The sequence below is a fragment of the Podarcis filfolensis genome (assembly GCF_964270895.1).
Source record: "Podarcis filfolensis genome assembly, chromosome: 1".
NCBI classification, from domain to species: Eukaryota; Metazoa; Chordata; class Lepidosauria; order Squamata; family Lacertidae; genus Podarcis; species Podarcis filfolensis.
The window spans coordinates 388,800-415,683 of NC_139604.1; the positions used below are offsets into that span (position 1 = coordinate 388,800).

Sequence of the window (26,884 nt, forward strand, 5' to 3'; positions counted from 1 at the left end):
TTGGCTTTCCCCCATGCCCCTCTTTTGTAACCTTTCATAGTGAAGACCACTTGAAGGAGATTTTTCAGAGTCACTCCACTCAATGTTTTATTACCAAGCTGAATTCCTAGGATACTTTTTCTTTCCTGTGCCATTTCATTTCTCAGATGAAAAATGGGACAACGCGTGTACATTTAAGGATGTTAACAGTGTTTTTTGCCTACATTCTGCCACTGGCCTAAGAAAGCTTTCCACGCTCCTCCATCTATCTTGAGCACCCACATTCTCCTGCTGTGGGGCCTGAGCTTCTGCCTTTTCACCCAGCCCAGACTTTGCTGGGGTTGCTCTGGACATGAGCCCTGTAGAAGTACTCTTAACAGGGAAGCTTGCATGAACGTGGAAAGTCCTCACTATCGAAAGGTCCTGATGATTCTTCGGGAAATCTGAAGTAAACCATGACAGGTCTGGCTTGGATGCCTTTTGAGTTCCTCTTTTCCTTGCATGTAAAGGATACTCCGTGAAACATTTTTAGAAAATTTTTCCCCCATTATCCTGCTTTGACTTCCAAATATAGTATCATTTGATGAAATGGCTTCTAAAGTTTGAAATAAAGCCATGAAAAGTGGTTTTTTTAGGGCTTCAAATTTTATTCCGCTTCAAGCAAAGAATGAGTCACCTCACACTTTACATTGATTACCGTATTTTTCCCTCTATAACACGCAGATTTTTTCTCCTAAAAAGGAAGGGGAAATGTCTGTGCGTGTTATTGAGCGAATGTGTGGTCCCTGGAGCCAAATGGCAAAAAAAATCAGGCAAAAATCAAATCGCGCGTCTCGGAGAAGGGAAACCTGAAAAGAGGAAGTGGCTGCTTTCCTGCATTCTGCCTCAGGGTCTTACTGCCCACCCTCCTCTGTTTCCTTGCTGTGTTTGCTCAAACGGAACAAAGAGCAGGGAAAGCCCCTCCCCTCCAGGCAAGCAGAGGGGAAAGCAGAGTGTCGTCTCTGTGCTCCGGTGCTGCTGAAAACATGCAGGAGGGAGAGAGAGAGAGAGAGAGAGAGAGAGCGCGAGCGCTGGCTGGCTTGGGTGGGTAGGTGAGGGAAAACTTTTGCCTTCCTTTCCTCCCTCCCGTTATACCCCTCTCCTGCATTCTTAGCCAGCTGCTTCTCTGCACACCCCTCGTGCTCCTTGTCCATTCTGTATTTTTCCTTCCTTCCCCACTTAAAATGTGGTTAAAAAGCATGGATCCACATGGATCCTCAGGATCTTTGCATTGGGTCACCCCAAATTCACCATCAGATCACATAGCATGTCCATGGCTACAGCCTGCCCCCCAAAAATCACACACGCACTGTTGCCTGGGGCTGCAATGGTGCAAAAATGTGGTTAAAAAGCATGGATCCACATGGATCCTCAGGATCTTTGCATTGGGTCACCCCAAATTCACCATCAGATCACATAGCATGTCCATGGCTACAGCCTGCCCCCCCCAAATCACGCACCCACTGTTGCCTGGGGCTGCAATGGTGCAAAAACGTGGTTACAAAACATGGATCCTCAGGATCTTTGCATTGGGTCACCCCAAATTCACCATCAGAGCACATAGCATGTCCATGGCTACAGCCTGCCCCCCCCCCAAAATCACACACCCACTGTTGCCTGGGGCTGCAATGGTGCAAAAACGTGGTTACAAAGCATGGATCCACAGGGATTCTCAGGATTTTTGCATTGGGTCACCCCAAATTCACCATCAGATCACATGTCTGTGGCCACAGCATGAAGCACAAAAATGATACATCCACTGTTTCATTCAGAATGTTTTTTCCCTTGTTTTCCTCCTCTAAAAACGATGTGCGTGTTATGGTCAGGTGCGTGTTATCGAGCGAAAAATACGGTAGTTATTAGTGGGGAATCAACTTTAATCCCAGAGGCTAAGAGTGAAGGGTTGGTGTTTTTATTTTATAAAGCTGTTCTTGACGGGTTGAGAGCCTTCATTTTCTTTATCATGGGACCTAGTTGAGGATTGCTCATGCAACAAGCACTCAGTTTCCCCTTCAGCTAGATTTCCCTCTGGGCATTCTTGTACAGAAAATGATCTGAATACATAAGAAAATTTCAACTCAAAATACAGATGCTGGTAAGAGGCTCTAGATGCAAGCATAAAGAAGGATGAAGAATAATAAATCACTTTTCTGCCCTTTCAAGACTAAAAGGTCCCAAAACATTTTCTATCAGTTTCTTGTGCTGTCATTTATATATTATTCTTACTTAAGAGAAGAGAGAGAGTTTTATTTATAAAGTTAGAATAAATAAAATCACAGCATCTAAATATAGATTTTTAAAGTAGCACCAAGGATTTAGTAAGCTTAGAAGGATGGTGTGGTGTTAATTAGCTGTGAAACTAATGGAGGGTTAGTAGCAGTGAATATTGTGGCTGTTAGTCTTGCACTTTGACTGAAGCTGGACAGGGGGTGCTCTTCCTTAGGAAAAAACTTTTCCTTCCTAATTTTGGCTAATGCTCTTTGCCTTACACTCTGTGGGTTGATGGGCCTTGATCAGATGGGAGGGAACTTAGGGGTATGCTGTACCTGCCACAGTAGCACCAAGTAGGTCCTCCCAGGAGACGCCTAGCTGTGTGTATTGTGAGCCTTCAACCAAATGTCAGGTAACTTTGGAAGTTCCTCCTAAAGTGAAGAATCCAAGGAATGTCAAGGGTTACCAGCAAACAAAAAGTCCTGAAAAGAATGGTGATACTCACCACAGATGTTTTTTGCATGTCCTTTCCATTGTGTAAGCGAAGGGCAAAGTCAGGTGCCCTACCATTGTGGGGCTTGGATTTTAGCACTCCCCCGTCAGATTGATATTAAATATCACTATGCCCAGAACTTGACATGCTTCCTGAGTGCTGTGGCTCGTAGAACTGGACTGGTCAGCAGAGAGTTTCCTTCAAATGAGTAAACAAAACAAACATTTTATCTACCTTGGGAGAGCACCGTTGATGAACGCTTTACAGCCCAATTTTGGTAATAGTATTTAATATGCATTAGGTACTACTGAGAACAAAACGAAAACCCCTCCCAAAGGGGATGATAAAATAATCACATTTTTTCCAGTCCAGATACTCTGTTAATTTATATCTAGATACCCTCACTTAAGTTTCCAAACTACAGGTAACAGATTACTTTCCCCTGAGGAGATGGTTAATTATATACTACACATGGTATGTAATTAAAGGATGAGTTCTACCCCCTGTGCAAGATTAAAGACTGTATACTGATAAGCAAAGCATTTGATTTTATGCGTATTTATGATCATTCCACATTAAAAAGATGCACAATGACATTCATTCTTTTGAAGAAAACTAGTTAGTCAAGATTTAATCAGGAAGTAGCATATTTGTAACCTGAAAGATGAATAAATACTTCTCACAGCCATGAAACTGCTACCTGAGGAGTTAAGGACAGATGACCGATTTAAGAATCAAGGACAGAACATCCTTTGTAGAATTAAGGTACAAGCTTTGGATTTGCTTCACTGGAGCACTTTTGAGGAACAGAGTCTCAGAATTTTTAGGCAGATTTTCTAATGGTGAAATTTGCAGAGCAAAGCTCTGCCTATTAAGAGCTGGTGTTTCACTATTGCTCCACCTTGTCAGCACTGTCTCAATTTGATCTGACGGGCAAGAGATTAACAAACTTTGCAGCCTAATAATGTTTAACAGGAGATAACAGAAATTGAACTAGAACTCCTCAGCTAAGGTGGGTTTTCAAAAACTCTTTGTGACTCCTGGAGATGTGACTCCTGGAGATGTTCCCATGAAAAAAGAAAGCAGAGAGAGAAAGATAATGTTTGAGTAGACCCCAAGGTAAAACAATATCGAGCACATTATATTTGCATGGAAAAACTTTATCCACAGGATAATTTTGCCCTATATCCTCAGCGCATATAGGTGGATCTCATTTACTTCAAAAGAGATAAGATTTTTTTTAAATGGGAGGGGCATACACTGAATCAGAATATCTTGCAGCCATGTGAAAATATATTTAGGGGTAGAGGTGTGTGGTTTACAGCAGAGATGAGTGCCACAGCCCCATGGCCACCTTTCACTGGACTTAACCATCCAGGGGTCCTTTACCTTTACAGCAGTCAGCCTCCATAATAGGAGTATTATAAGAAAATAGAGCACTTTCCAGTTTACTAGATTTTTGTATTTCCCTTGCCAAAGAACCCAGTACAATTTGAATCACATTCAAATGTGAATTTGAATTTGTATTTTATTTGTATATTAATTAAAATACAATTTATCTCCTTAAAAAAAAAAGACTCCCAAAATGGCTAGCAATCAAGTTAAAATCCACAATAAAACATCAAGATACATAAAACAGTAAACAGAAAAGAGAAGAAACCATGAGAAGATCAGCACAGCAAGTAAACTATCATCAGATCAGTTAACTTTGAGGTCAGCAGTTTCGTTAACCACCAAACTGTTCTGAACATGGCTTAACTGGATGGTGGAAGGCCAGTAATGTTGGGGGCAAGGAGACCATTACACAATTGTGGCTCTATGACCCAAAAAAAGTCCCATCTTACTTGCTGTACCTCAGATGATGGAGGAAACAGAGAAAGGGCTTCAATTACATGTTCAGATCAGTACTTGTGCATGAAGATGGTCCTTGAGATATCATAGTTCTATACTGGTTAGGGTACTCAGAGATTAAACCTGGACTTTGAATTGAGCCTGGAAGCCAGTGGGTAACCAATGAAATAAGACTGGATAAAAGTGGCGGGAGGTGCCTCTTGCTGGAGTCCTGTAGAAAGCATAGGCACACATCGAAAAGTCATGTGTACAATATGAAGTGTATTAGCAGAGTCAGCGAAAGCAAAATTGTGTAGGAATTGTGGCATCAAGTATTTTATTATTTACAGCAAAAGAAACAAAAGAAACGCATTTTGCGTGAGCTCCTTCTCACACATCCTCTCTAGCCCTTAGCTGGACAGAGAGCAAAAGCGGAAGTTTGTCAGCTTGACTTCCGCTCACACACACAGTGATAAGAAATGAAATCACCTGATCACGTGACCCTCTGCAACAGTGGCAGTGGAAAATACTAACAAAAAGTTCTCCATACACCTTGTCCTAGTCCATACTGACTTCAGCATAACTATACATCATTGGAAAATTCATATACAGCATGTTACAGCTGCCCCAGCTGGATGCGACTGAGGCAGGGCTGGCTAACTTGTGACCTTCCAGATGTTGTTGAACTCCCACCAGACCCAACAAGCATGGCCAATGGCCAGGGATGATAGGAGCTGTAGTTCAGTAACACCTGGAGGGCCATAGGTTCCGCTCCCTGCACTATGTATGGAATGAATGAGAGATCCATTTTTTCAAGGTAAGTCTTCAGCAGGTGAACCAACCTAAGCTGCTAAGAGGCACTCTATAGTCTTACATGAGCTTCTGGATGCAGTGATGGATCCTGGAGCACACACAAGCTCTGACCCTGATTTTTATGGTGCAACACCAACCCAAACAGGTTGGACACCCTTAAACTTATTAGTGTTCCTTCTGTTTTCCTTCATATTTTGTAAAAAACAAAAACAAAAACAGAACACCTTTTGAAAGAGTTAACAAAGATATCTTGGAGATACGTGTGTGACATTCAGTGTAACATTTTCTGGCTTCAAACCATTGGGAATAAGCATGATACAACCTTTCTCCATGAGTGTGTCCATTCAGGTGTTAAATACAGTAAATAGAATAAAAATTAATTCCCCTCCAGTTGCTGCACAGTATGTTGCACATACTGTCACTGAGTCATCCACTAAGATTTCTGGTTCCTTTTTCTGCCAGGTTCCCTCCCCTGCTACCAAATTTTCATCAGTTTACATTTGCGTACTGTCAGGGAATCAGGAGCAGGAGCACTGGGGAGAGAGGAATTGGAGAGCGAAGGGGAAGAATCCGAGGGAAGCGTAGGGGAGTATGACAGTGGCCCGAGAGATTCCATGAGCTTCTCCAGCGAATCAGAAGATTCCCAGAAGGGGGCGCCGATGGTCAGAGCAAGGGAGGTCCCAGGGGGGACGCACCAGAAACAAGGAGCCAGAGGGGAACCCCAAAGCAGCAGTGGGGGATCGGGACCAGTTTCCCCACCAGAGCGTAGTGGGGTGGAAGAGTCACATGTGTCAGGGCCAGCGTCCCCTCCAGCGGGAAGAGGAGGTGAGTCAGGGCTGACCACACCTCCATCGGAGAGTGGGGGAATGGAGGGGAGGTCAGTTGCAGCTAGCCCCCCCCCGAAGGGGGAAGCAGTGACAGCAGCAGTGAAACGGTCAGGAGGAAAGCTGCTGGCTGGGCGCGCGCGCCAAGTTCAAATGTGCAGGCGCGGGGGACAGCAGGAGACCCGGATGGGGAACCAGCTCCTAAAGCCCGCCGGAGGGAGGGAGAAGGCTCAGGGGAATCAGCGTCAGAAGAGGCTAAAAAGGGCGAGACCCTGGCGGGCAGGCGGACCCAGAGGAGGAAAGAGCAGCGGAAAAGGTGGAGCAAGGCGAGGGTCTTAAACTGGTGTACGGGGGGAGGAGATTCAGAGGGATCATCAGCGGTCTGACAGTTGAGACGTAGAGCTGCGCGCTGCGGCTCTGGAAGTGAAACTGAACTTCAATAAAGACTTTTGTACTTAACAACGAAGCAGCGTTGGTCCTTTGTGAGCTGGGACCTTGGGCAGCTCTGACAGTATGATCCCTCTCTCCGATCAGAATTAAACCTCGCAGCGTGAGTTGGTGCAGCGAGGGGCAAAACTTGGTGTTTTGCGAGCTCACGAAGATTGGCAAAGATGACTACTACAGAGGACCAGGTGAAAGAACTGCAAAGCGCAGTCACTAGGCTGTATGCAGAAGTAGAGGCATCCAGAAAAAGGGAAGATGAAGCAGCAGCGCTCTGCCGGGATCTACAAGCCAGGTGGGAACGTTTGGGCAAAGAGGGGCTGCCAGGATCCAAGCCGGAGGGAGTTGGCCTCAGGAAGAGGGGGGGCAGCATAGTAGCCCACTTCGACGGGAACCCGCAGCAGTACCCTAACTTCAGAGCCGACATAGTTTACGCGCTCAATTTGCTTCGGAAAGACTTTAGAGATGAGGAAGAGAAAGTGGGATTCATAATTACTCATCTGCATGGGGAAGCTAAAGCGTGGCTACGGAATTTGTGGCGCGAAAATGACCCCGCCCTCCGAGATTCCGATGCATTTATCAAAGCTACGGACGCTTGTTTTAAATCAACGCTAGATGTGGATGTGGCTCGGAGGGAAATGCATGGGCTGCAGCAAGGGAAAGCCACGGTGAGGCAATATCACTCACGCTTTTTTGCTTTAGTGAACGTGCTGGGCTGGGAGAAGGACTCCATTGCCGTCAGAGACCTGTTCTGGGAGGGACTAAATGGGGCCGTGAAAGATGAGCTGGCACGGGGGGAGAGACCCAAAAGCACCATAGAAGTTGCCCAAAGAGCGCTGGCGATTGGAGTGCGTCTGGAAGAACGCCCTTGGAGCAGGGAGGAAGGACGTAGGGCAAGCACACCAGCCAGGACAACCCCCTCCTTACCCAGAGAGACAGGGCGGGCGCTATCCACGCCTCCACTGGGGAGGGGAGAAGAGCCGATGGAGATAGGGGGTGCTAGGGCTCAGACTGCCTTCAGAGCCCAAACACCGGGAGCAGTCAAGGCGAAGGCTCCTAGAGGGACCAGGAAGTGTTACATCTGCGACAGTGCACAGCACATGGCCAAAGAGTGTCCCCAGAGGCTCCAGAAGCACACTGCAGCCTCAGCAACAGTAAAGGGAACAGGTCAGCAGCCAGAACAGCTGCAGTTAAACGAAGAAGCCTGGTTGGAAGGGGAACCACTGGGGCCCAACCAGGCGAGTCAGTAAAGCAGTCCCCAGAGCTTTTACAGCCCACGGACCCCCTCCCACCCAAACGAGTGGTGCAACTCACCGCATCGCTCCAGCTGCCCAATGGGCTCACCCTGGAAGTACCAATTACCATTGACTCTGGGAGCAACGCAGACTTGTAGGAGTGGACTTCATCAAGCAACATCGCATAGCACTCCTGCCAGCCACCATGCCCCTAAACGTTGTCACGGTCGAGGGCAGGAAGATACTGGGAGGAGAGGTGGTACAGCAAACACCGCCTATGGTGATGCAAATTGGAAACCACCGCGAAGTCATCAGCTTCAACATCACCCACCTGTTGGACACGCCCATAGTGTTGGGTATAAGTTGGCTGGATAGGCACAGCCCGGCATTAGCATGGTACCAGCGGCAATTGACCTTCTGCTCCTCCTACTGCGCAGAACACTGCACCCGGACCAGCCAGGAGGACGAGGGGCAAGAGGATGAACCGCAGTTACACCTAGGCATGGTGCAAGCTGTACCCAACAAGAACAAGGAGTTTTTGGAGGTCTTCTGCGAGAGGGAAGCGGATAAGCTGCCTCCCCACCGGCCTTACGACTGCAAGATTGACCTCCTGCCGGGGGCGACGCTGCCGACTGGAAAACTGTATTCCATGTCTGAGGACGAACTGCAAGAACTCAGGGAGTTCATAGATCACAACTTGAAGCGGGGATTCATCCAAGAATCCAAAGCAGTGGGGGGCAGTCCCGTGTTTTTCGTGAAGAAGAAGGACACGCCCCAACGGAGACTCGTAGTTGATTATAGGATCATAAATTCCTTTTTTTTAAAAAAAAAGATTTTTATTAAAGTTTTACAAAAAGGAAAAATAGAAATTCACAGAATAAAAAACCATAAATTACAGAAAAAAGAAACACACAAAAGAGAAGAAAAAAAAAACAAAAAATACAGAAAGAAAAACACAACTAATTAAGAAAAATTACATTTAAACAAAGAAAAAATAAAACCATTCCATTTTTCCAATAACCTCAATTTCATATGCTTATGTTCTTGACCTCCTCGCACCTTCCCCTTTTTGTATTCCCATTCAAATATTTAATTCAGCAAATTCTTACCCTTTATCAAATGTTTAAACTTTGTACCATAACATATACTATATCCCTATTTTTCAACCAATTATCAATACCTTTTTTGCATAATCTTAATAACTTTTATCACTAATTACCACTTATTACCCATCCAAGCACATTTTTAACACTCATTAATTTTATAATATTTCTGAAGATAGTCTTTGAATTTCTTCCAGTCTTCTTCCACCAACTCTTCTCCCAGGTCTCGGATTCTGTCAGTCATTTCCGCCAATTCCATATAGTCTATCAGCTTCATCTGCCATTCTTCCAGGGTGGGTAGCTCTTGTGTCTTCCAATACTTTGCGATGAGAATTCTTGCTGCTGTTGTTGCATACATAAAGAAATTTCTATCTTTCTTTGGCACCAATTGGCCCACCATGCCCAAGAGAAAGGCCTCTGGCTTCTTAAGGAATGTATATCTAAAGATTTTTTTCATTTCGTTATATATCATCTCCCAGAAAGCCTTAATCTTTGGGCATGTCCACCAAAGGTGAAAGAATGTTCCTTCACTTTCTTTACACTTCCAACATTTATTGTCAGGCAAATGGTAGATTTTTGCAAGCTTGACTGGTGTCATGTACCACCTGTATATCATTTTCATAATATTCTCTCTTAGGGCATTACATGCCGTAAATTTCATACCTGTGGTCCACAACCGTTCCCAGTCAGCAAACATGATGTTATGACCAACATCTTGTGCCCATTTAATCATAGCAGATTTAACTGTTTCATCCTGCGTATTCCATTTTAGCAGCAAGTTATACATTCTTGAAAGTATTTTAGTTTTGGGTTCTAACAACTCAGTTTCCAATTTTGATTTTTCCACCTGGAAACCTATTTTTTTATCCATGTTATAGGCTTCTCTTATTTGGAAATAGTGCAGCCAATCTTGCACCTTATCTTTTAATTTCTCAAAACTCTGCAATTTCAATTTATCTCCTTCTTGTTCCAGTATTTCCCAATATTTCGGCCATTTGGCCTCCATATTGGACTTTTTAAGTGCCTTTGCCTCCATTGGTGACAACCACCTTGGGGTTTTGTTCTCCAATAAGTCTTTATATCTTGACCAGACATTAAACAATGCTTTCCTGACAATATGATTTTTAAATGCTTTATGAGCTTTGACCTTGTCGTACCACAGATATGCATGCCACCCAAAGACATTATTAAAACCTTCTAAATCCAAAATGTCTGTGTTTTCAAGAAGCAGCCATTCTTTCAGCCAGCAAAATGCGGCCGATTCATAATAGAGTTTCAGGTCTGGCAGGGCGAAACCACCTCTTTCTCTTACATCGGTTAGTATTTTAAATTTTATTCTAGGCTTCTTGCCCTGCCAGACAAATCTAGACATATCCTTCTGCCACTTCTTGAAACAGTCCATCTTGTCCACAATTTGCAAAGATTGAAACAAAAATAACATCCTTGGCAATACATTCATCTTTATAGCCGCAATTCTTCCCAACAAGGAAAGCTTCAAGTTTGACCATATCTCTAGATCTTTCTTCACTTATAGCCAACATTTCTCATAGTTATCTTTAAACAAGTTTAGATTCTTAGCAGTCACATTAACCCCCAAATATTTAACCCTCTTTACTATTGTTAGGCCTGTCTCCTTCTGAAACCTGTCTTTCTCAATCGGTGTTAAATTTTTCTCAAGAACTTTTGTTTTAGATTTATTCAGCTTAAAACCAGCCATCTGCCCAAATTCTTGGATCACTTCCAAAACTCTTTTCGAACTAGATTCTGGCTCCTGTAATGTTAAAACTAAGTCATCTGCAAAAGCTTTCAATTTATATTGCTTAGCTCCGACCTGAATGCCTTTTATCAAACGGTCCCTTCTAATCATGTTCAATAATACCTCCAGGACTGTGATGAATAACAATGGGGAGATTGGGCAGCCTTGTCGTGTACCTTTCTCTATCTTAAATCCCTCTGTCACCATATTATTCACAATTAATTTAGCCTTTTGTTCTGAGTAAATTGCACTTATACCATTTTCAAACCCTTGACCCACCCCCATCCCCTGAAGATTTTTCTTCATAAAACTCCAAGAAATGTTGTCAAAGGCTTTCTCCGCATCTATAAAGATTAAAACTGCTTTGGTGTTTATATTCACTTGCAACTTCTCCAAGATGTTAATTATGTTCCTTGTATTGTCCGACAAGTGTCTACCCGGGAGAAAGCCCGCTTGGTCCTTATGAATCTCTTCCAGTAGTACTTTCTTTAGTCTATTTGCCAAAATGTCCGCAAATATTTTGTAATCCACATTAAGAAGGGATATGGGGCGGTAGTTCTTAAGTTGCGTCTTTTCAGACTCAGTTTTTGGTATAAGTGTAATATAAGCTTCCTGCCACGACTCCGGCGCCTTTTTCCCCTCTAGTATCTCATTGCATACCTCCATTAGTGGTCGAATTAACCAATCTTTCAAAACTCTATAGTATTTGGAGGTTAAGCCGTCTGGTCCTGGAGATTTGCCCAACTGCATGTTCCGAATGGCTAGGATCATAAATTCCAGGACAAAGCCCACAGCATTCCCCATGCCCAAGATCGACGACCTGCTCGCGACGGTGAGGAAGGGACGACTCTTCACCAAGTTGGATCTACGAGGGGCGTACAACCTTATACGCATGCGGGAGGGCGATGAGTGGAAGACGGCCATGTTTACACCTTTAGGCACTTATGAATATCGCGTAATGCCTTTTGGTCTGCAAAATGGCTCCCATACCTTCCAAGCTTTCATGCATCACGTGTTAGCGGGACTCCTCTACAAGAAGTGCGTCTGCTTCCTAGACGACATCCTGATCTTCTCGGAATCGCAGGAGGCTCACGAGGGGGACGTCAAGGAGGTCCTGCAGAGGCTACGGGAGCACAGACTTTACGCCAAACTAGAGAAGTACCAGTTCGACATGACGGAGGTGGATTTCCTGGGCTACAAGCTGTCCGACAAGGGACTCGCCATGGACAGCACCAAGGTCCGCGCGGTGTTGGACTGGAAGAGCCCGCGCAATCGGAAGGAGGTCCAGAAGTTCGTCGGCTTCGCCAACTTTTATCGCAAGTTTATCAAAGGGTTCGCGAAGGAGACGGCGGCTATCACGGACACCCTCAGCTCCAAGAAGAAGAAGTTCACCTGGACGGACCAGGCGGAGCAGTCCTTTCGGAGACTCAAGCGTCTCTTCGCGTCCGAGAACAGCTGCTACATGTAAACCCCAGCAGACCAATGAGGGTTGAGACGGACACCTCGGACAGAGCGGTGGGGGCTGTCCTGTTGCAGCAAGATCCGCAAGAGGAATGGAGGCCGTGCGCATTCTACTCCAGGAAACTCAGCAAGGCGGAACAGAACTACACCATCTGGGACAGGGAGTTGCTGGCCATTCATGCAGCTTTCAAGGCGTGGCGGCACTTCCTCGTCGGAGCCAGAAACACAGTGCAGGTCCGCACGGACCATAAGAACCTGGAGTACTGGTGCACGGCGCGGTTCCTGAACTAGAGACACATCCGCTGGGCGGAGTTCTTTGCGGATTTCGATTTCCGGATAGAATACATCCCGGGAGACAACAACGTCATGGCGGACGCACTATCCAGGAAGCCGCAGTATCTCAAGGAAGTGGCACCGGTGGCGGCCAAGCACATTTTCGCACCGAAAGCGTGGGCGTGTGCTTCAGCTGCCGTGGACCTGGACGCGGTGCATCGAGTGCTGCAGACGGATTCGTTCGCACAATCCAAGATGGAGGAGGTGCGAAGAGGCACAGCGAAGGACGACGAGTTCCAGATACGAGACGGACTGCTCATCCGCAAAGGGGCTCTCTACGTACCCGGAGACGACCTCCGTGCGAAAGTCCTGCAGCAGTTACACGACGCGCCCAGCGCTGGGCACTTCGGCAAGGACAAGACGGCGGAATTAGTAACCAGAGACTTTGGTGGGCCAAGGTGAGGGGAGAAGTCGCGGATTACGTCTCCAGGTGTGACACCTGCCAAAGGGCCAAGCCAGTACACAGGAAGCCGGCGGGTCTGCTAGAACCCCTACAGACGCTGCTCGAACCGTGGGAGAGAGTGGCCCTGGACTTTGTCACAGATCTGCCCAGTTCGCGAGGCAAAACAGCCGTACTCGTGGTCGTAGACATGTTGACCAAGATGGCGCACTTTATTCCTTGCGCGAAGGTGGCCACAGCGGAACAGACCGCCAAGCTGTTCATAGACCACGTGTTCAAAGCTCACGGCTTGCCGCGATCCATCCTGTCCGACCGGGGTCGCCAATTCGTCTCGAGCTTCTGGCAGAAGCTTCTGGGCATTCTGAACGTCAAGATCAACTTAGCGTCAGCACGACACCCGCAGACCAACGGACAAGCGGAGAGGGTCAACGCCATCATGCAGCAGTACCTGCGATGCTACGCCAATCAACAACCCTCGACCTGGGTGGACTACCTACCGCTGGCCGAGTTTGCCTACAACAACACGAAGCACGGGTCTACAGGAGTGACACCGTTCTTCGCCAATAATGGGCGGCATCCCAGAACTTTCCCGGGTTTGGAGACGAAGGGGGAGGGGGAGCCAAGGGGAGCAGAGCACTTAGCATCAGAGTTACAGGAGGTCCACGAGCAACTCCGAAGGCAATTGGAACTGGCGAAACACGCCTACAAAATGCAGGCGGACAAGCACAGGAGAGTCGGGGAGGACATCCAGGTGGGGGACTGGGTCTGGTTAGCAGCCCAGGCAGTGCCGGCCAGGACGCTAGCTAAGAGGAAGCTCAAACACAAGCAGCTGGGGCCTTACCAGGTCGCGGCGCAAATCAATCCAGTGGCCTTCCGGTTGACACTCCCGGAGGGCTCCAGAATGCATCCAGTCTTTCATAGGTCAGTGCTCACACCCTACAGGGCACCCCACAGGTTTCAGGCGCCAGGGAACGCGCCAGACCCCCTTAACGAATTTCCAATGAGGGAGGGGTCACGGAGGGCCTCTCGCTCTCCAGGCTTCAGCGAAAGCCTGCATTCGCCCCATAGGACGCACACACATTTTTGGAGGGGAAAAAGTGCGTCCTATGGGGCGAAAAATACGGTATCTTCCTGGGTTTTCTTGTTCTTCAACTTCTTATTTGTTGGAGGGCAGAGGAACCAAGACTAATGCAGTAACAATGGTCTGTAATTACACAGCATGTGGTCCCGCTGGGATGCTTCTCCGCCATGGGATTTATTATCTGTCTCACTTGCATAAATAACAAGATGTAAATTATCCCCCAGTGTTAGTAATGGCACTCTGTAATTGTAGAAGAGCCAATTACATGGTGAAAATAATGCAGTGAAAAGGTGTAATGCAGCTTAATCTTATGCAGGTTTACTCAGAGGTAAGCCCCCACCAGCACCATACATTTAAAGCAGTATTACAGCATTTTGAATCCTGAGAAGTGAAATTTGTTAAGCGTGCTGAGAGTTGTTAGGAGGCCCCTATTCCCCTTGCGGAGCTACAGTTTCCAGCATGGTTTAAGAGTCAATCCCTCTTCCCAGGAAACTGGAAATTGTAGTTCTGTGTGGGGAACTCACCTTTTAGCATCCTTAACAAACAGCAGTTCCCATGATTCTTTGGCCATGAGTGTTTAATCTGGGATGATACTGTGTAACTGAGTAGTGCAGATGGGGCCTAAATTTCATTGTGTCCCCAGCAAAATGCTACACATTGCGCACACTCCAAGAGCCAGCTGCCAGGAGAAGGTAATTGCTACCCCTTATTCTGGTGAATTCCCAGTAATGATGTATGGAAGTGAGAGTTGGACCATAAAGAAGACTGATCGCTGAAGAAGAAGAAGAGTTTGGATTTGATATCCCGCTTTATCACTACCCAAAGGAGTCTCAAAGCGGCTAACATTCTCCTTTCCCTTCCTCCCCCACAACAAACACTCTGTGAGGTGAGTGGGGCTGAGAGACTTCAAAGAAGTGTGACTGGCCCAAGGTCACCCAGCAGCTGCAGGTGGAGGAGCGGAGACGCGAACCCGGTTCACCAGATTATGAGTCTACCGCTCTTATCCACTATACCACACTGGCTCTCCATTGAATTGATGCTTTTGAATTATGGTGCTGGAGGAGACTCTTGAGAGTCCCATGGACTGCAAGAAGATCAAACCTATCCATTCTTAAGGAAATCAGCCCTGAGTGCTCACTGGAAGGACAGATCCTGAAGCTGAGGCTCCAAGACTTTGGCCATGAGAAGAGAAGACTCCCTGGAAAAGACCCTGATGTTGGGAAAGATTGAGGGCACAAGGAGAAGGGGACGACAGAGGACGAGATGGTTGGACAGTGTTCTCGAAGCTACCAGCATGAGCTTGACCAAACTGCAGGAGGCAGTGGAAGACAGGAGTGCCTGGTGTGCTCTGGTTCATGGGGTCACAAAGAGTCGGACACGACTAAACGACTAAACAACAACAACATGCTGGTGAATACAGGCATTCTGTTGAATACTGTTGCTAATTTCTGTATTTCTGTTCTGTACTGAGACAGATTCAAGGAGTGGCAATAGCATGGGACAATGGACAGGGTAATTCCATTGGCCAACAGTCCAGCCCACAACCTGTAGCACAATCCTTAAAGCTCTTTTAAATGGAGAGGTTTTATTTTTTAAAAAGTTTTCCAAAATTGCTTCCTCTCTGCTTTTCAGTTATGATTGCCTGGGCAGTTGATATCTTCCTAATTCTTATTGTTTCCCAAGCCTACAGGAATGAAAGATTTGCTTTTCATTCATAGTGCCCATGTAAGATTCTTACAAACCTGCTTGTTAAATAGCTCCTAAGTCAGGATCTTATGTGGAAAGGAAATTATGTTTGTCTAGTGCACTTATAACCCCCCACCCCGCCTTCAAGTCTCAGCTAGGAACTTCATGCTCTTATTCAGTTGCTAATATAAGCCATCTGCTTCTTTAACTGAGGCAGGCAACTAAGCCATGTGACCTCAGTTATTACCATTGCCCTCTTTCTGAGAACTCATTCGCTGTTAAACCCTGAACAATTATCAGCTGATTAGGATAATTTTAAAAGATTTTCAGAATCCTGGGGCAACCTACTTTCCCAAATCATGCTTTGCTGAATGCACATTAGTTATGAAAAGGAAAGCAAATCTTTTTAAAGGCAGAATTTCTATTTTAGTGCATTAGATTATTATACATTGCTTGTTGCAGAATTAGATTTACTGAATTTGAGGATACGTATACAAAATTATAGCTTCTTTTATGGCAAGTGAAGCTTGATCTGCCATTTTTAGCAATGCATTTAGCAATGTGAACATTTCTTAGTTAAGGGCTACTTCACCCATTAGTTTCTTGTTAGCTGAGAGTGTTTGAATGGAAGAGCAAAATCTGGTATGCCTGTGTATGTTGTCAGGTATGAAAACTGTGCCATGTGTCTTTTGCTCTGGAGAGGAACCTTTCGTCAGATGAAGCACCTCCCCCTTTCCAAATAAGTTCAAGTTTATCCTCTTTTTAGATCAGTATGGTCCAAAACAAAACGTGGATATATATTCCTCTTTCTTGTCTACCCCACAGTTTTTTCCTTCTGCTTCCAGTTCCTTCTGGGACAGTTCCCATCTTTATGTCATTTTATAGAAACACTGTTAAATGAAAATGGTGTTCAGCCACCATGTGAAAAAAGCATGCACTACATCTTCTGTGTGGAATATCTGGCCCTTGAGCACAAGGCTGTTTGATGCTAAGCCACACTCATTTGCCCTACACCTGAAGTCATATATAACATCAGGGCAGGAAAAGATGGCAAAGTGTGACTTACCCCTGTGCCTTTGCAAAACCAGCCATTAAGCTGATCAAATGAGCAGCAGGGCTTCCCAAGCACTGATGAACAACTGATTGCTGGCACTTGCAAATCCCTTACCTAATGTGTCTTCAAAATCCATTTGCAGGTGTGGTTTGGATTCAAATGATGCCTTCAGTCAGGGTCAGCCCCCCCTCTGTTTGCAAGCATGGTTTGAATCCAAACTGTCTGTAGACCGAGAAGGAAAATGCCTGTTTGCATGTACAGCCTGGAAACCAATCAGCTGATTGGCACTTCAAAGGAGCTTGCTCTCAGTGCAGATTGGCACAGAGAGTGAGACCTCTTGAAGCTGTCACCTGATGTCAGGTGATTGATAGGTCTAGTCTTTCTGTCAAAGTTGGCCTGTGTTGTGTGTGAGAGAGACTCCAGTGCGCCAGCTGGATTCAATTCACCACCCATCTACAACATCTGCTCTAACCAAAATACTTTTTCAGAATTTGAAATAATAATCCATCGATATTTCACAAAATGCAGACACCTAAGTTCAGAATTTTATTAATTAGCTTTTTTTTCATCCCTCCTTTCAGGGCAACCATCCTCACAATACGATAAAGAACATGAAATTACAGTTGGAAAAAGAACATTTTAAGACTGTGAGATTTTACCACATTCGCACTACCATTTTACACAGGGAAGAAACCACAAAATATTGTGTTGGAAATAGTTATATTGCCTTACAGTGTACAGAAAATGATGTGGCCAGTTATACATATCTCTTAGCCAGTTTCTATAAGCCCTATCTTGATGTTGGGGGCCAATTGCCAGTTTTGATGCAGGACAGACATCCTGAGTCATAAATGTTTATATGTTGAAGGGGGTGGGGGAGGATTTAGCAGGTACAGCAACTGCATGTCTAAATCCTCTCATTTACATGGTCATTGAAATTGCAAAAGAATCCCAGGTTTATATCGAGCCTGAGAATGTTAAAATGTTTCACTAAGCAGGATTTAAATATAAAAATTGTGGAAATTTCACTGCTTCCCCCTTTCCACTTGTTGATCACGTTTCAGCAGATCCTTGTTGGAATCTCAGACATTACAAGCTTCCCCATGTAAATATATACTAACACAGCTCATGCTCACCTTTTTGCATATACAGTGGTACCTCGGGTTACATACGCTTCAGGTTACAGACTCTGCTAACCCAGAAATAGTGCTTCAGGTTAAGAACTTTGCTTCAGGATGAGAACAGATATCGTGCTTCGGCACAGCAGCAGCGGGAGGCCCCATTAGCTAAAGTGGTGCTTCAGGTTAAGAACAGTTTCAGGTTAAGAACAGACCTCCGGAACGAATTAAGTACTTAACCCGAGGTACCACTGTATGTAAATTATCAGAAGTATTCCGTCTCTCTGGGAATTGTTGACTGAAATTTAAATACATAGGAACACACCATAAAGAAGCAGGAAAAAAGAAATAGATGTTTCCTATGAATTACAATTCTGTTTTGACATAACTGTGATTCGTTTTCTATTTGATGATTTTCTGACCATTATTTAAGCAGCTTAAAAATGTTTTCTTTCCCTCAGATTTCAAGGGTTAATACCAATGTTGCTTTAACTTCACTTTCCCCCTTTTTTATGTCTCTCTATTTCAGCTGGGTGAAGAAACTGGTGTCTTACATTGTCAACTAATCCGGAGGACAGTGTGCTTGTACACTACAACCAGGTCAGTGTGTTTGAGTTTCTGTAGTAAGGATGAAAGACGATTAACATATAATTATTTTTAACACTCCCTGATTCAGAAATCCCCAACAGTAGATAGGATTAGTAGCATGTAGTTTCTGGACAGAAACAGACTTAGAGTGCCCCCCCCCCCATAGGATAATGCAAAATGCATACATTTCCTTTTTATAAAAAATGATTTTTAATTTCAAGTAACAAAACATACCCATACAAGGAAAACAGAGTACAGAAAAAGAAAGAAAAACAGTGACTGATGGTTGCAGTTTTAGATGTTCCAAGAAAAGCACTCAAATGAATATGTTTCTTCATAAGGTTCCTTGTGTTGGTGGACAGTGGAAACCATGTTTGGTTTTCTTAACAAAGTCAATAAAAGGTGTGAGTCTTTCCCCCTCCCCTCCCCCCCAGCCAGGGCATAATTACTTTTATGAAATGGCTAATTTGTCCATAAGCATGATGTCCCATACTTGTGACATCCAGGCTTCAAAAAGATTTGCATTTAAATTTTCCTAAAAAAAATTGCAATCTCTAATCTAGCTGCAGTTAATAAATGGAGGATGAAATCTTTGGTTAAGATTTCACAGAGAAGCAACTCAGTCTTGTCATAATCAAAATCATCTCCTTCACACAGAAAATCCCTTTTGCTCTCCTAAGATTTCTCTGTAATACATGGGGAAAATTCTTAAGCATGGTGACACATTAGTGCTATTTCCTGAATGACATCTCTTTTTGTGGTTTCTGGTTTTTAGCCAATTCTATTTTTATATTTTCTGTAGCCCTTTCCCTCTTAAAATGATACCTTTTCTTTCTCCTTCTGTTATTAAATCTTGCATCTTCAGACATCTTTTGTTTTGGAAAAGCCTTTCAAAATGGCAAGTGCTCTGATGCTATTAGAGCTAAACTAAACACACATTTCATAAATCAAGTTGCATAGAAAGAAATACACGAGGGAGACTAAATTGTGGCACTCGTCCCACTTTTTACCTCCTGTGCATGAACTGTACCTTCCATTTTTGTAGTGTACAGATCGCCCAGAGTTCAGAGTCCTGTGGTCCTCTAGTCGTTGAACTCCAAACCCCATCAGCCCAAGGTCAGCAGGGCCAATGATGAGAACATTTGGAGAACCGTAGTTTCTTCACCCACTCTGCTCTACTGTTAACCTGGCATGCCTCTAAATCTAACCATGCTCTCAAAGTGAGCAAGTTTTAGTATTTTCAACTGGAGGAAAGTGAGGGAGGCTGTCACTGAGCTCAGTTCTCTCTCCCCCCCCCCCCCCGCGCCTTTCTTGATAATCTACAGATTATTTTTGCAGACCACAAAAATCTTCCTTGACACAGCAGGCCTTTTGAGGATGATATTCTTCCTCTTTTGGGGGTGGGAGAGGGAAGCACTGAGAAACCATCTCTTACTCCATCTCTAGGAATACTATTGGGAGCTAGTCTAGTGGAAAGTAGGGAACCACATGCAGAGGAGGGATTGCTGGATCTGAGTGACGAGAGAAGGCATGGATAGTGTGCAATTTGAAGTGGCTGTTTGGACTCTTGACAGTCTGCCTTGTTGCAGAAGGAAACTCTGGTTTTGGGGTGGGTGAGCAACCCTAAGGGAGAGAGTTGGGTTGTCTATGAATTGTAGGGACAAGGTAGTGGAGATAAGCTTGTTTCACTTGCTGGTCTAATCCTGGCAGGAAGTGGAGCAATCTTCATTTTAGGCCACTTTACTTAAAGCCTGGATGAGATACTAGATAGACTGAAGCCACTTGCTTTCAATTAATTAGAGTATTCATTTTCCTCTACAATGTGAGAATTATTGCAACAATGTCACCTGGGATTTTGAACAGATTATGATTGATTGATTATATTTCTGTGCCCCCTTTTCATTCAAATGAATCTCAAAGTGGCTTACAAACAATAAACGACAACAACATAATAGAACATCACAAAGACAACATAAATCATGTAGAATAATTAACAAATCATCAGTAAAACAATTACAAATCATCAATAAATAGCAGTAACAGGGTGAACAGCTTTGTAAACAGAAGTGATTGTGGATGTTAGCAAACGCAAAATGGTATTGTAATGGTTATAGGGGTTGCTTGTGCGTAAGTTACCGCCACTCCTGGCTAGGTTGCCTGGTTAAACCTTTTCTGTCTGGACAGCCCTTCACTTTGTGGCTGTTTCAGTCGCTAGCAGAATCCGTCAGTGGGCGTTTCTTGAACCTCTTCCAGCAAAGAAGATCTTTGACGCCAAGTCTCCGCCTACTCTCCCTGCGCGGAAGTCTTCTGCGCAGGGTGGGTGTGGGCAGCGGAGGACCTGTGCTCTCCCCGCTGGTTTCCGGCGAGGAGTCCTGGAGCCCTCTCGCCGATTCCCCCATCTGCCCCCCTTTATCCCTGGTGTCACGCTGATTTCCTTCCCCAGCCGATGAGCTGCCTCTCTCCCTGCTGGGCCCTTCTCCAGCATCGCTTTGGAGCCTTGCCTCCGCCTCCAGCTCCAATGGCAGTTCCCTGACATCCACCTCCCCCCCAGGACCCCCTCCACCCACGGCCCGACCTTTTGATCCAACTTCGTCCTTTTCCTCGGCCGTCGATGCGGGGAATCCCTGGAAGGAGCTGTCGCCATCCTCTGAGGATTCAAAACCCGCTTCCCACCCGCTCCAATCTCTTCCCGCGGGGTGGGCCTCCCAGTCTGATTCTTCTCCCTCTGACGCCTCTCCTCCCTTCTCTTCGGAGGCAGGAAAACCCACAAAATCCTCTTCATCGTCTGTGGTTCTAAATTGCTCCTCCCAGAATCTTGCTAGTGGTTTTGGTTTATCTGGGAACAGGCTGTGGAACTCCTCCACAAGATACCCGTCATTGATTGCCTCCGCGGGGACCCACATGTTTTCTGACCTGGGTTCTCCCTCCCAAGCTACCAAGTACTCCACCTTGCGCCCTCGCCACCTTGAATCGAGTGGCTTGGTTGTGGTGTTCCCTCTCCTCTACCTGCGGGTGTGTGGTGACTTCTCCCTCCCGCCCCGGGAATTCCCGCCCCTCCCTGTAGTAGGGACCTATGGAACACCGGGTGTATTTTCATACTGTCAGGCAACTTGAGCTTGAATGCCACAGGGTTCACCTGCTGTGTTACCTCAAAAGGTCCCAGCCGTCTTGGCTGCAACTTCTTGCACCCTCCCTTAAAGGGTAACCCTCGGGTTGACAACCACACCCGGTCTCCCACCCGTATGGCCTCCCCCTCCCGACGGTGCTTGTCTGCCTGCCTCTTGTAAATTTCCTTGGCCCACTCCAAGTTCATCTTGAGTTGTTGGTGCAAGGCCTCCATTTCTTCCACAAACTGCTCTGCCGCAGGTACACTCCATCCTTCCTCCCCCCTCCCCGGGAAGGCCCTGGGGTGACACCCATAATTGGCCATGAATGGGCTCATTCCCGTGGACACATGTTCAGCGTTATTGTATGCAAATTCAGCCAGCACTAGTTTCTCTACCCAATCGTTCTGTCTCTCGCTGACGTAGCAGCGTAGGTATTGCTGGAGTATACTGTTCGCTCGTTCCGCTTGCCTGTTGGTTTCCGGGTGTCTCGCCGTCGAGAAGCCCACCTCGACCTGCAGCAAGCTCATGAGCTTCCTCCAGAACCTTGAAGTAAATTGTTTCCCGTGATCTAAGATGACCCTCGAGGGAGCCCCATGCAGCCTGAAGATGTGATCCACAAACAACCTGGCTGTTTCCTCTGCCGTCACCGCATGTGAGCAAGCTATGAAATGGCACATTTTTGTCAGTAGATCGACTACTACCATGACTGCTGTCTTCCCTCTTGACTTGGGCAAATCTGTCATAAAATCTATGGACACCACCTCCCAGGGTCTTCCCGGCGTGGGTAAGGGTTTCAATAACCCTGCGGGGGCAGCCCTCTCCCCCTTTGCCCTCTGGCAGCGGTCGCACCCCCGCACATATTCCCGTACATCTTCCCTTACCCTTGGCCACCAGAACTCCCTGGTGACAAGCAGCATGGTCTTGTGCTGACCAAAGTGCCCCGCTGTTGGGTTGTTGTGGAGTTGTTTGAGTACCCTTCCCCTCAAGGTCTCCCCCGGTACGTACAGCGCCCCCTTATAATACAGTAGCCCTTCCTTTTCCTCAAACTCTCCATGGTTTTCCCTTCCTTCCCGGAGTTCCCTGATTTTAGTTTGAGTGAACTCGTGGTTTCTAGTAAGCCCGGCCAGTTCTCGTTTCCCAACCAACACTCCCCCACACACCCATCGGTTCTCGGGGAACACGTGTCGGACTTCCGGCGGTCCCTCTCCTTCCATGTACTCCGGCTTCCGGGAGAGAGCATCTGCTCTAACGTTTTCCTCTCCCGGCACATACCGGATCTCGAAGGAAAACTTGGAGAACTCCTGTGCCCATCAAATCTGTCTCTGGTTGAGTACTCGCGTGGTCCTCCAGTATTCCAAGTTCTTGTGATCCGTACAAACCTGGATCTTGTGCTGCGCCCCTATCAACAGATGTCTCCATTGGCAAAACGCTGCATAGATTGCAAGCAGTTCGCGGTCATACACCGTGTAGTTTTGCTCCGACTTGCTCAGCTTCCTCGAGAAAAAGGCGCACGGCCTCCAGCCCTGCTGGGCCCCTGGCTGCAAAAGTACCGCTCCGATGGCTCGGTCTGACGCGTCGGTCTCCAGCCTCATGGGCTTCTCCAGATCCACGTGCAGGAGCTGCTCTTCTGAAGCGAACGCCCTCATCAGTCTTTCAAAGGATTGCTGGGCCCTTTCTGTCCAGACAAACTTCCTTTTGCTACTGAGACAATCTGTGATGGGGGCTGTCAAGTGGGCGAAGTTCTTGATGAACTTCCTGTAGAAGTTGCTGAACCCTAGGAACCTCTGCACGTCCTTCCGGGTTTTGGGGGCCTTCCATTCCAGTACCGCCTGCACCTTGCTGGGGTCCATAGCTAGGCCCTTGTCTGACAACTTGTACCCCAGAAACTCGACCTCCCTTGCGTGAAATTGGCATTTTTCCAGCTTGACCCACAACTGGTGCTTCTGCAGTCTCTTTAGCACTTCCCTGACGTCTCTGACATGTTGCTTCTCATTGTCAGAATAGATTAAGACGTCGTCCAAAAAGGCCACGCAGTTCTTGTACACCAAGGACCCCAACACGTGGTGCATGAATGCTTGAAAGCAGGCGGAGCCCGACTGTAATCCAAATGGCATAACTAAGTACTCAAAGGCTCCCAGGGGGGTGAACATGGTGGTTTTCCATTCGTCCCCCTCCCTCATCCTAATCAAATTGTACGCTCCCCTGAGGTCCAGCTTGGTAAAGATTTTCCCCTGCCTCACCCATGTTAAAATGTCGTCAATCCTGGGCATTGGGAAGGTCACGGGTTCTGATACAAGGTTCAGGGCCCAGTAATCTACGACTAATCTGGGCTGATTAGTATCCTTTTTGTCCACAAAGAACACCGGACTGCCCCCCACCGCCTTTGATTCTCTTATGAAACCTCTCTTCAGGTTCTTGTCAATAAATTGCTGCAACTCCTGCATTTCCCGGTCGGACATGGCATACAGCTTACCCACCGGCAGCTGAGCCCCTGGGAGTAAGTTGATTTGGCAGTCAAAGGGCCTATGGGGGGGTAGTCTATCCGCCTCCTTCTCGCTGAAAACCTCCTTCAGGTCAGCATATTGTGGTGGCACCTCCTCCTCTGGCTCCACAGCCACCCCAGCCACCCTGGCCACTGTCATCCTTGGGTCCCCCCCCCAGACAGTGTTCCAAGCAGTAAGCTGACCCAAAGGTGACCGACCGCTGATGCCATGCCACTACTGGATCATGCAGGGCCAGCCAGCTCATCCCCAGTATTATTGGGGGTTCTGCCAGTGTGGCTACGTGAAAGGCAATGGTCTCCGTTTGCCTGGAAACCCTCATTCTCATTGGTGGGGTCTGGTGCGTCACTTCCCCTCCCAGAAGTTCCCTGCCATCGATGGTGGTCACTTGCAAGGGAAAATCCAGGGGCAGCAGGTGGAGTTGGTGCTCTAGAGCGAAGTTCTTGCTGAAGAAATTGCAGGAACTGCCTGAATCCAGCAGCCCCTCTACCTTGACTGGGTGCCCATTTGGGAGTTCTAGCACCACTTCTATGGCTATAGCTACCCTAGGAGGGTCTGGCTGGGGCACTTCTATTGGTTGCTGGCTTGGCTGCTGCCCCCGCTGATTGGCAGCCAAGCATTGTCGTTTCCCTGTGCCTGCCCCTTTCCCCCCCTCCTCCTCACAGCCAGCAGCTCCCACCATCCCTTGCCAGGCCTTTCTTTGAGGGCAGACCCTGGCAAAATGTCCTGGCCGTTGGCAGAGGAAACACTTCTTGGTGGTTTTCCAATCCTTTCCCTCCCTCTTGCGACCTTCAGTGGAGTTTGAAGCCTCACGTGCGCACGCGCCATCTATTTCCATTGGCTCAGCCGTCTGGGAAGGCTGCCTTGGTATTTCAGGAATGCGGTAGTCATGGCAACGTTTCCCTCTCCCTTCGCGCTTCTCCTGAGCCCGCGCTTCCTGTCTTACTCCAATCGCAAGCACAGCCTTGGTCAGCTGATCCCTCGACTGCGGGCGGGGCGCACGGGAAAGCTCGTCCTTCACAGTTGGGGACAACCCCTCCTCAAACAACATTTGAATGGGTTCAGAGTCCAGATCCCACCCGAGCCGGTGGATTAACATCGCAAAGCGCGACCAGTAGTCTCTAACTGATTGGCTCCCCTGCTTGCACCCCATCAATTCCCGTCGAGTCACATTTTGCTCCACTTCACTGGAATACATTGCATCCATTGCCTGAAAAAATTTCCTAAGGTCCTTCAAGGCAGCATTTTGCGTTGCCATTAGGGGCCTGATCCATTCCTGGGCCCCATCCTGTAGATGCCCGACAATATAGGCCACCCTTTCCCCATCATCAGCAAAGTCATTATGCTGCAGTTCCAAAGCGTACTCTATTTCCGTTCGGAACGCGTTGTAGTCCTGGGGTTTCCCCCCAAACTTGTGTACCAGTCCCGGTACCTTCCTTGCGACGGGGGTGGGTCTGACCTGTGCATCCTGAGCCCACCTGTCGTCCAGCCGTGCTGTCAGGAGAGCCACATGCTGTTCCAAATCTCGGTTCCTCTCCACCAGATTTTGCACTCCAGCTGCTTGCTCCGTTGCGCCGGCTTCTCCGGTTTGGCTCATTATGCTGCCTGCCTGTCGCTGCGCACAAGCAACATCAGTGACTGAAGGATTGCTGTAATGGTTATAGGGGTTGCTCGTGCGTAAGTTACCGCCACTCCTGGCTAGGTTGCCTGGTTAAACCTTTTCTGTCTGGACAGCCCTTCACTTTGTGGCTGTTTCAGTCGCTAGCAGAATCCGCCAGTGGGCGTTTCTTGAACCTCTTCCAGCAAAGAAGTTCTTTGACGCCAAGTCTCCGCCTACTCTCCCTGCGCAGAAGTCTTCTGTGCAGGGTGGGTGTGGGCAGCAGAGGACCCGTGCTGTCCCCGCTGGTTTCTGGCGAGGAGTCCTGGAGCCCTCTCGCCGATTCCCCCATCTGCCCCCCTTTATCCCTGGTGTCATGCTGATTTCCTTCCCCAGCCGATGAGCTGCCTCTCTCCCTGCTGGGCCCTTCTCCAGCATCGCTTTGGAGCCTTGCCTCCGCCTCTAGCTCCGATGGCAGTTCCCTGACAGGTATTTTTGAGCCTTCTTTTAAAACTTACAGCATTTCATAGTGGGGAGAGGTTAGAATAATGTTTGACTCATGTTGTAGTGAAATAAAATGCTATAAACTGTTGTTATATAGATGATACTCCCCATTTCTAACAAATTATTTCCCACTAATGTCCACATTTTCCCTACTAATCCAGAAAGCTGTTCCGCTTGGGTTCATAATCACTTGCTGAGAGCACCTAGAAATCTTTAATATTTCTGGAATGTATGAAGTTGCCATATACTGAGCCAGACTATTGTTCCACATGGCTCAACACTGTCTGTTCTGCTAGCAATGGCTCTCCAGGGTCCCAAGCAGAATTCCTTACCAGAGATGCTGCCCAATTAACTAGAATTGCCAGAGTTGGCACCTTGTCCTTTCTGCACACAAAGCCTGCACTCTTGCTACTAAGCTCAGACCCCTTTTCTAAGTGGTCGTACCACATTCTTCATGGGTCTGTTGCCTAAAAATGTGGAAGCACTCCTTTAAAATGGTGCATGTAAGAATTAAATATTTTCTTCTGCCCTTCTAAAAGGTGCTGGGGATTTCTTCTAGCTAGTCAAATGAATTAAAAATGGCAAGCTTGTCAATAACTTGGTAGATGAATGGGGAATAGCACTTTCAGAAAAAGAAAAGAGTAACAGAGTTGTGAGATGTATAATTACTCAGCAGCACCTACAATATAATGTTGCCGTCTTCTTCTAATCATTTCTGATGCCCTGTTAT

At 46.8% G+C, this 26,884-nt stretch overlaps 1 protein-coding gene across 1 annotated transcript in view; it reads left to right on the forward strand.

Annotated features, from left to right (window-relative positions):
• Positions 1 to 26,884, forward strand: part of MAP2 (microtubule associated protein 2) — a 314,133-nt gene that overhangs the window by 82,354 nt on the left and 204,895 nt on the right. Inside the window, exon 3 of the mRNA XM_083625909.1 lies at positions 18,387 to 18,457. The gene's annotated coding sequence lies outside the window, so the exon portion shown is untranslated. The remainder of the gene's footprint in view (positions 1 to 18,386; positions 18,458 to 26,884) is intronic.